Here is an 11398-nt window from a genome sequence, read left to right on the forward strand (position 1 = left end):
CTCTACAGTGGCCACGTAATCGCCCTTCAGTAGAGGGGACTGGGCACTAAATGTGGGGAGCAAAACCAATGTAAGCCAGAACCCACTGTCAGCAGTCAATAGTAGATGGACACCAATGATCTGCTCCAACAGGTATTTGGCATTTAATGCATAATTAGACATTTTAATGAGTAATTTTTATTATAAATGTATATAGCACTTATATTTTTACACAGTGCTTTACAGAGTTCTTCAAAAACTCTAATCACTATAATGCATACAATTTCATAGGCAGCAGGGAGGTTCATCACTTACAACCTAATTCAGCACTTTAAGTAGGGCTTCAATGAGGGAAGTTAGTTTGGGCTGTTATATCGGCCGGTGTGTGTAGTGCTTGTTATTCCCAGTAGTGAGTGAAACTAGACTTGGTCACAGAGGACTGGCAGTGCCTGGAAGTTGTAATGTTGCCACCAGCTGGAAAATATATTATAAATACAAGTTCCTGAAGACAGCCCTAAATAATAGCTTGTTATATATAGAAAACATTACTATGTCCTTTCAGGGGAGCACTGTCCCTTTTTAAAGGGAAGGTTCAGGGTGGCTCTTAAAAAAATAAAAATGCCCATCCACTTACCTGGGGCTTCCTCCAGCCGTGGGCAGCCAGGACGTGCCCTCGGCGCCGCTCCGCAGGCTCCCGGTCCCCTCCGGTGGCCGACCCGACCTGGCCAGGCCGGCTGCCAGGTCGGGCTCTTCTGCGTTTCAAAATGCGCCTCACGGGGGCGCGCTGTCGTCATCGGACGTCCTCCGGGCTGTGCTGCGCAGGCGCGTAGTAGCCACCCTGAACCTTCCCTTTAACTAAAGTATTCAGGATTTTATTGTTGGATATTCGTTTCTCTTCTGTATTTTATACCTAAATAATTAGTATATGACTAGACAGATCCATTTTTTTAAATCATACAAATCCTATTAGACAGAACATTTATATTGCGCTTTCTCCTGGCAGATTCAAAGTGCCACAGCTGGAGCCACTTAAGGTGCACTCCACGGGTGACCAGGATCATTAGGGAGCCTTGTTCAAAACCTCCTTATTGTTTTACGTACTGGCTTGAGCTGGGATTCAAACCTTTGTAAAAGCAAGATCGCTAATTTAGGAACACAGCTGCACTAATGATTTGGGTGCAGCTCAGTGACTAATTTGGGCATCGGTGATTGCCGGAGATTAAATTAGAAATATAGATGTAATTTGGACACCGGCAACAGCTGGTGCCTAAATTGCGTGTCATCCCCACCTGAGTTGCAACAACTTGTAGGGGGAAGAGCATTAGCACCACCCCCCGGTCTTTAAGCAGGTGCAGTGCGAGCTGTCTTTCGTCTTCAGCCTTCGCCGAAATTTGTCCACGATCGTTTTACTTGTATGCTTGTCAAAGTGCTCAAATCCTACATCAAAGGCAACAGCCTTACCAGTAGGTTATCCAGACTGCAAAACTTTAGGAAAATATTTAATTTCCGCTGGAGATAGTGTGTAAAGGTGTTAAAACATCACAATAATTGTTTGAATATGTGAACAAGAAGTAAGGATAATTCTGTCGGATGCAGACACATCATGCAGGTAAACCAAGAGAAAAGTTTTAATCCTTGCAACACTATGCTTCTTAGAGCATCCCTTTCATCGCTGTTGTAAAATCTCTGTCCTACCAGGCTGACTGTTTGTCATAACAGATACAGCTGAAGTGTTTGACAGAAAAAGAGCAGTCTTAGTTGAATACGACCTCCTGTCAACAAGGCTGTATAGTAACAGGCTCAGCTGCTTTCATCTCCTCAGCAGGCAGGGAGAGAAAGCTCAGCCCTCTCAGTGTGTTTAGATAGCAATTATATTTTATGCATTTTGTACAAAGTAAAATTTCACAACTAATGGTGAAGTCTGCTATGAAGCAAGTGATGGGAAAAACAGGAAGTAAATGACAAGACAATACATGAGACAAGGTATAGTACAACATATAAAAACACAGGGAATAAATATAAGACGCTATTCATCTTACATTGTAAATTCAAATGTACACCAAAATGAAAGTACTTAACTCAACCTTAAACATCATGATGAGATCCATTGAAATATAAACTATATTGACCCGGTTACCATATAATCCAGTTCTGTATGTGGACTGAGTATATTTTTTAATCTGCATCTAAACCTTTGGCAGTCTAGTACAAAGGGCAGCTATTAACCTTTTAGCAGCCAAATAAAGTAAAACTTTATTTTGCTGCAGGGACAAATTTTATCCTTCATCTGGGGGAGTGTGCCTTCCCCATCCTTGCAGAGTGGGCAGCAAGGAGCATTTATAGTTACCTGTGTGGATGGCTGGATCATCTTCTTCTCTCCTCCACCGCGGCAGCTATGTAACCCCGTTGTGTCTTCCCGGTTCCGATCACATGAGATGACGTGATCGGCATCCAGGAGACCATGTCGGCGTTAACCGGTGGTGGAAGAGGAGTGATGGAAGAGTCTCTTCCATCAACCTTCTTCCACCACTCTGATCCCGATCACATGTCTTATCGTGTGATCGGGAGCCCGGAGACCTGTCGGAAGTTCAGAGCTGCCGGTGGAGGAAGAGAAGAAGCCCCCGGAACAGGTAAATATAACTGCTCCCTGACACCCGCTCTTTTGGCTTCACTAGGCAGCCAAACAAGATTTGCCGACATAGGTTTACATTGCACAGCAGTCTTCAAACTAAATAAATTCATTTGAAGCGGCTATGGGTTAACTGGCTTCCAAGTTCAGCCAGCTGCTTCCTATTCTGTTCTGATTTTTCCAGCTATACTGAGGAAAATACTGGGGTCATCTGTACTAGTTGTGTCAGCGCCTGAGACAACTAACAGCCACGGCTATGGAGTCGGTCCAAATATCCACCGACTCCGACTCCTCAGTTTAGGATTCCTCAGACTCCTCGACTCCGACTCCTCTAATTTGCATATTACAATTTTGTTAATTAACAGTATGTAACGTGAAATTAGTCTCTTAACTGCCAACGCTTAGGAATTTTACAAGACAACTAAAGTGAGAAGGATATGGAGACTGTCATATTTATTCCCTTTAGACTAAAACTAGTCCTTGGTAAGAGTACTTGTAAAAGGTACAAACCAGAACAAAGAACATCTATCAGGCCCTAGGCAATGTAACTGTGGGTACATGTAAGAATGATGTGCAGGTACTCTGCAGGGGAATGAGGAGATTCTTCCTCTATTACACATTCTTCATGCTTAATCTGAACAAGGTTTATGGGTGACAGACAACACCTCTGTGTTCAATGTGCACAGCATTCTCAGTGGATTCCCTGCAGCTCTGTGGGGAGTGCATATGTAGAGTATAGTACTACTGTGTAACAAAGTAAACCTGAGACAGATGAAATTAAAGTTTTATACATACCTGGGGCTTCCTCCAGACCCCTTCAGGCTAATCAGTCTCTCGCTGTCCTCCTCCGCCACCTGGATCTTCTGCTATGAGTCCAGGTACTTGAGCCAGTCTGGTGTAGTGCGCATGCACACACTCCGCCGCCGGGATCATACTACACCTGCGCAGCACTATTGCGCAGGTGCAGAATGCTCCTGGCTATGGAAGCGGCACGTAGCCAGACTGTGCTGTCTGGCTGAATTACCAGGACTCCTAGCAGAAGATCCAATTGGTGGAGGTGGACAGCGAGGGACTGATTAGCCTGAAGGGGGCTGGAAGAAGCCCCTGGTATGTATAACACTTTTCTTTTCATCTGTCTCAGGTACCCTTTAATTTGTAGTCACCAAACCAAATTTTAACAACCTATCAAATTATTTAATTTCATGAGCAAAGAGAGTGCATACATTTGCATAAAACAGCATCAATGCAGAATTATTTCCATCTCATTGACCATCTCTATTAGTGACACAGCTACACATCAGGCTTTATACTTACAGCATAGATGTTATTTAGTATATATAAGAGATTCCTGTGTACACATCATATATACAGTCACAATCAGATATGTATATCTGACTTAAAAAATACGGGGACTGCTTTATTGAAGCAGCACAAGTAACTAATTTTGATTGGTTTATTTCATTTTTGTGGACTGAGCACAGCTATTACTGTGTATATATACTGTATATATACATTATTTTTAATGACTATTATCTGAGAAATATAACATTTTATCATATTTTCTATTTTAAAACAGTTACAAATTCATTAGGAGTCGGAGTCTGTGCATTTTTTTCCGACTCCAGGCACCCAAAATTGCTCCGACTCCACGACTCCGACTCCACAGCCCTGCTAACAGCACTGCTAATCTGCAGTAACGAGGAAAACATTCAGCCACTAGTTTGAGTTTAAAAAAGTCAGGCTTATGGGCTCTGGAGCTTATCGTCCTAGTTTCTCTACTTAATTATTTTCTAGTCTTTAAGTATGCAAATCAGGTGTGATGACAGTTCAGTGGCTACATGCTTTGCCAGCCATGACATATCCCACGTTTTTAACCCAAGAAGTTTCTTTCAACACCTTGGCAAGTGTCACTACTTTGTGTTCATGATGTAACAGTTGTCACATGATCACTGCCCGATCAAGGTGCTGTGATGGGCAGAACGGCGTCACGTTTTCTGTCAGATCTAAAGTTGTAGAGCATGCAACAGAGAGCATCTCAGGAGATGGATGGGAGTAGATCTACATTTCCTATTAGGACAGATTATTAGTGAATGCAAGCTATTTTTATACAAAATTACTTATAGGCTCGATAGTATAGATAGAAAAGGGTGCCGTGTAGCATGAAAGATGTCTGCTTCCATCGCTACACTAGAAAGGGGGATGACCTTTTGCTGCTATAATAAACCTCCCTTCATCATTTATTTTATAGATTCCCCTCCACATTTGTAATCCTAAATGCAGTACCTTGTGTAGTGGAGTTTCAAGTGGAGCACTGTCCTGACATTTTTCTGGTTTGTGCTCGCTGGTGGTGATCAGGATGGATTTCCTAATATGGCAGCTATTTATTCCTTCTCGCTCATTGTGGGGTATGTTACAACTCTATCAGGCTTTTATGCCACAGTTAAAAGTACATAACCGAGAAATCTTCATTCAGTCTATATATTAATTGTCATGTGAGGAAATAAGCTTGCATCATCTACAAGGATCTTCACTCAAACTCACAAGAAGCCAGCGTATACACAACACAGCTTCATTAAAAAAACATGTTTTCACATAACCATGGAGATGGGTGAGTCCTGAAGCTGAGGTTGCCCCCACAGAGTTAAAAACATTACTTGAATGAAATTATAATTTAGTCTCATCCATTGCCTGCTCAGTATGCATATACCAGCATGGAAGTCAGATGTGTAAAACATCCTCCTAAAGTGCACTTCTGTTTAGTGGTCAGACAGCTGGTTAGGGTCTGGCAGAGTACATTCATACTCCTGGGTTGGGAATACCTGAACAGTAAATTACATTTTTGTTTCAGTAGTTTTGGCACATTAGAATCCGCACATAAAAAATCAACACCAAACTAAGATTGAGCTCAACACTAACCTATATCCTTACATAATGAGCTTAATACCAATGTAAACTGAACACTAACTTAAATTCTTCCTTAAATAAAACACTAACCTTAACCCTTCCATAAGTCCAACACTAACCTTAACCCTTCCATAAGTCCAACACTAACCTTAACCCATCTATAAGTCCAACAGTAACCTTAACCCTTCCATAAGTCCAACACTAACCTTAACCCTTCCATAAGGCCAACACTAACCTTAACCCTTCCATAAGGCCAACACTAACCTTACCCCTTCCATAAGTCCAACACTAACCTTACCCCTTCCATAAGTCCAACACTAACCTTACCCCTTCCATAAGTCCAACACTAACCTTACCCCTTCCATAAGTCCAACACTAACCTTACCCCTTCCATAAGTCCAACACTAACCTTAACCCTTCCATAAGTCCAACACTAACCTTAACCCTTCCATAAGTCCAACACTAACCTTAACCCTTCCATAAGTCCAACACTAACCTTAACCCTTCCATAAGTCCAACACTAACCTTAACCCTTCCATAAGTCCAACACTAACCTTAACCCATCCATAAGTCCAACACTAACCTTAACCCATCCATAAGCCTTACACTAGGTTTAACTCTTAAAGGGGACCTAACTTTCAAGCAAGTTTTGCAATACCTGATATTTAGCCTATTTGCAAACTAGACTTGACACTAACTTGATACAATGCATTCAGCACCTATCATAATTTGAAAATTAATTGTGCCCCCAGAAATTGTACTAAAAACTCATTGCCTATTGTAGCCCCTTTCAGCAGTTTGTTACAAATAAATGGCAGTGTTTGTAATTCCACAGGTGCCAGTGTTTAACAAACAGTGGCATTATCCTGTGGCAAAAGAACACAACTAATGATTTCTGAGCACAGCTGCGGCCATGTTCAGATGTTTTTCAGTGTGTTGGCCATCTCTCCACTGCCCATATGCTGAGTGCTAGCAAGCGCCCTGCCAATACACATGAGCAGCTGACAGATGGTAAATTCACCACTTTCATCTTCCCGTGTGTCCAAAACCTAAAGCTAAGTACTCACCGCCCAACGGGTCCAGCGATGTCCCCTTGACAACTGGGGGGGCAACCTCGTTTAGCATGATTATGTTAAACGATGTTCCCTAATGTCGGGAAACATCGGCACAAATATCGCCTTGTGGGTGCAAGGCTTTAGGTACTCAGTTAGTCTAGCAACTGCTAATGTCCTATCAAGTTCTTGTGCCACTTTGTCTATTTCAAATATTTTATTGACATTTTTGTCAAGTAAGTAACACTAATTACAGTGCAACAAAATCACAGACTTGCTGCATATTGCAGGTACAGTATTTGAGGAGACATTGTCACAACACATGCACTACTGATTCTTCTGCAGTTTTGATAACTTCATCTAAATTACAAATTTAAGTTGACCACATTCAAAGTGCAACACCTAATCAAAAACCTCTCCACCTGCTGCCTACTGGTCTCTCCCACCACACTTGGAAGCTTACTGATCTGATGCATTAAAGGAGGACGGCATCAGGTTTTGTTGTATTGGACACTGTATAGGAATAACAGACAGTGCAAGACAATTTTACCGGTGCCGATAGCAAGTCACCAAAATGACGCCCACGTTGTAATAGTAATGTGTGGCATGTTGCCAAAGCAACTCATGCATAACGGCGGTAACGTGTTGCGCTAAAAGGATAACGCGCTCTGCCGTTAGCACCACTAAAATTGCTTTGTGCTTCCTGTGCATTGCAGTTTTACTGCTGCTTTGCGCTTCGGGTCCTTAGGCTGGTAAATGCGGACATTTATTAAGAACATTATTGTGTGTGCATAGCCGCTTGTCGAGCTTCCTCAGCAATGATACTGAGAGTATGACACGTGTATCTCATCAGGGCGGTGAAGTCATCCATGACAGGGTAAGTAGCAACATTATTTTCCTAAATAGTAAGTTAGACATACAGGGATAAGGGACATGCTTACATGATAGTTTATCTCCATACTCTTCCAGAGCTGAAGAATGGCTTCAGTCTATATCCTTCGGGTAAAAGTAAGATTAGGCTTATGGAAAAAATTCATTTTTCAAATAGCAACTCGGCTGTATAAACATATGTTCTATGGGCAGGGCAACACATTGAGCTGAGTAACACATTGGCTTTCATAGTGTACACATGCAGAGACAGCCATCTGTGGACTGAACCTGTTCATGGTTAGCTGGGTTTATTTGTAGCTCAGACCATGTCTTCCCTACTGTTGTGAACAAGGACTTATGCTGCTGTATGTAGAGTGCTGGTGATCATTGCAGCAAAGAGACTTCACTGTTGCAACCTTCATATTTATATGGTCATGTTGTGGTTTGAAGAGATGCTAAAACACTGCCACTTATGTTTTTTTCTTTTATGAAAAGACCCGATCTTCCAAACAATAGGGACCACCCTTTCAAGTCATATGAGAATTCCTTAAAGCGTAACAATTTTTCTGCACTTAAATAGCATTATGTTGTTGTTTTTTTACCACAGAGTGGGCAAAAAGTTAAATTGGACTCCGTATCGAGGGTACCTAAATTCAGAGACCTGCCTTGTGCTGCCTTGTAACCCACCATTAAAGCTGACAGTTGGAAAATAATAATGTGTGTTGCATATAGGACGTAGAGAGTAGGTAGTGCTTCTGATGGCACTAAGGGGGCGGGATTCCTGAAAAACGGTATACCTGTCTCTGGCCACAATAAATCTCACCTGCTTTCTACCACTTAAAGGATACCCGAAGTGACACGTGACATGATGAGACGTGTATGTACGGTGCCTAGCACACAAATAACTATGCTGTGTTCCTTTTTTTTCTTTCTCTGCCTGAAAGAGTTAAGTATTAGGTATGTAAGTGGCTGACTCAGTCCTGAGTGACCAGGACTCTGTACCCTGACATACCAGATGGAGGTCCAATTTTCTTTTTCAATGCATTTTTGGGAGTAAACAGATACATTTATTTTTGTGTGCAAGTACAATTATTCTTTAAAGCAGACCTGAACTGAATATAAACTGATGAGATTATCAATTGTATAGTCCTCATCCTGAATAGGATTTTCCTGGATTCCCACGGATCTATTTTGCATTTAAATGCCACATATAACTTTAAAGGTTTTCTTGTCTGAATGTTCACAGTTTTTAGTGTATGACAGCTCCCATCTTGAACTACCTTTCTTGACCTTTTCATCTATTCCCTGCTTTGTGTTTCTCTGCCATGCTGTGGGCTGTACTACTGTCTGACTGGAGAGAGAGTTTCATTTACAGCCCTGGATTCTTAACCCTTATGGTGCCCATACATGGTCCAATTTTGTTTTCATTCAATCTTACCATTTCTATGTAGTATAAAGGTAAATTAAGTGAATACACTGAAAGGATACTTTAGGCAGTTCCTTTATATTACATAAAAATTGTAAGATTGGATGAAAAAATTGTACCATATATGGGCACCAGAACAGTGAGAGGAAAAAAAAGGAAAGCAGACTAGTTCTGTGTATGAATGTGACTGTACATACACGTTTATCTTGTCATGTTACATGTCAATTCAGGTACCCTTTAAACACTCCTGGTAATAAAAACCGTGCATTTGATGAAAAACCGCATAATCTGGAGTTATGTACAGTGACGACCACATGCCCAGATTCTCAGTAGCTTCAGAAATTGGTCTAGACATGTGGAAGTTGGAAGTTACGTGGAAGTGAGTAAAAGGGAATTAAGCTCTGTTGCTCAATGAAGCCGTCAATCACAAACCAATTGGCAGGCTTGAGAGGTAATATTTATTAGGCCCAGTGCACACCAAAAACCTCTAGCAGATCTGCAAAACGTTAGAGGTTTTTGAATCAGATTTCAGAGTGATTCTAGGCATGTTCTAAACATGCCTAGCGTTTTTTGGAGCGTTTGTGTAGCAGATTACAGATATTGTTACAGTAAAAGCTGTTACTGAGCAGCTTCTGTACAAAAACGCCTGGAAAACCGCTCTGATGTAGCGTTTTTCAGAGAGGTTTTCCACTTTCCTATACTTTAACATTGAGGCATAAACGCCTCAGAAATCTAAAAAATGCTGCAGCCCGAGTTTGCGTTTGTTGAAAAAACGAGCCACTCTGGTGTGCATCGACCCATTCACTTTCATTATCCAAGCGGTTTTCCCCCTGCGAGCGTTTTAATAAACACATCAGAACCGCTCTGGTGTGCTCCAGCCCTTGTATAGTTCTATAGCTCTCTACAACAAGCATAAATTGTGTTTTGTAAGCTTGAGAGGTTAACCATCTTAGCGGTATGGACGAGCTCAGCTCGTCCATCACCGCCGATGGCTGCCGCTCAGGCCCTGCTGGGCCGATTTTGTTCAAATAAAAAGCAGCACACGCAGCCGGCACTTTGCCAGCCGCGTGTGCTGCCCGATCGCCGCCGCTCTGCGGCGATCCGCCGCGAGCAGCGGCGAAAGAGGGTCCCCCCAGCCGCCTGAGCCCTGCGCAGCCGGAACAAATAGTTCCGGCCAGCGCTAAGGGCTGGATCGGAGGCGGCTGACGTCAGGACGTCGTCTGACGTCCATGACGTCACTCCGCTCGTCGCCATGGCGACGAAGTAAGCAAAACACGGAAGGCCGCTCATTGCGGCCTTCCGTGTTACTTCTGGCTGCCGGAGGCGATCGGAAGAACGCCTCCGGAGCGCCCTCTAGTGGGCTTTCATGCAGCCAACTTTCAGTTGGCTGCATGAAATAGTTTTTTTTTTTATTTAAAAAAAACCCTCCCGATCTTAATGGAACGCCAGGGTGGTTAAAGGAGGAAATTGTCCTCCAGCCACTAGATGGCTTCCCCCTGACTAATTTACCTGTAGAAGTCTCCAGTCTATATCCCAGGAGCAGAAAGTCATTTTATCATGCAGTTTGCACTGAATGTAACCGGATTATATATTTTATCATCTTCATCTTTCATTTAGTTTATAGTGTTCGGTTTAACTTCAGTATCACCTTAATTTTATTTAGTTCCAGGCCATTTCTTTCCTGTAGCAACTGGCATAAGATTTCCAGTAATACACAAACTTTCCTGGGTTTGGTGCAATGTGGACAAAGTGAATTTTTACAAAGTCTTTGTACCCAACGCCCCAAGCCGGTGATTTGAGCAGGACGTTATCACTGTCTGCCACTTAAAGGGGAAGATACATCGGAGGGGTGACTTGAAAACATCCATATAACTTGCAAATTTAGGAGTTCCGAGTGGTATGAAACCTGATCAGAACCCAAATTATTTTGAAGGGGAGCCGTTTGTATTGGGTATCATTTTCTCCTCTGCTCTCGCCCCAGCGGAGAAATGTGAGAGTTCAGACTATGTTGTTTGTACCATTTCCTGACCTTTAACATGTGGGTATATTGGGTATATGCCATGTGTTTGTGAGTGCATGTGTGCATATATAAAGCACATGTACACACATATATATGCAATATTTTGTTTACCGGATCCCTTGTGATAAGGCGGTCCTAATGAACGCTGTATAGACTTTGCATTTTAAGCACAATGTGCCCATGATAATTTTATACATAGATTTTTTTGCAGATATTAAGAGGAACCTGTTGCTACATTTATATAAAGAAAGAGATCAGCATCATGCTTCAATAAGCTGCTTTATAAGATTGTAAAATAAAATTTTTATCTCCTGAACTGAATTGTGTGCGTTTTCATTCTACTATAGACATTGGCATTGTGTGGACCGTAGCAGCTAGTCCCTACTCAGCCGAAGGTAACCGCTCATTGGGTGCTATGCCCAACTGCGCTACTCATATGTAAAAATGAGTCCCTATATCTATTTGTGAGCTTTTACTGCTTAACTACAAGGGCAAATGAATGTGTTTGGCATTGTTCC

This window comes from Hyperolius riggenbachi, chromosome 3, assembly GCF_040937935.1.
Source record: "Hyperolius riggenbachi isolate aHypRig1 chromosome 3, aHypRig1.pri, whole genome shotgun sequence".
NCBI classification, from domain to species: domain Eukaryota; kingdom Metazoa; phylum Chordata; class Amphibia; order Anura; family Hyperoliidae; genus Hyperolius; species Hyperolius riggenbachi.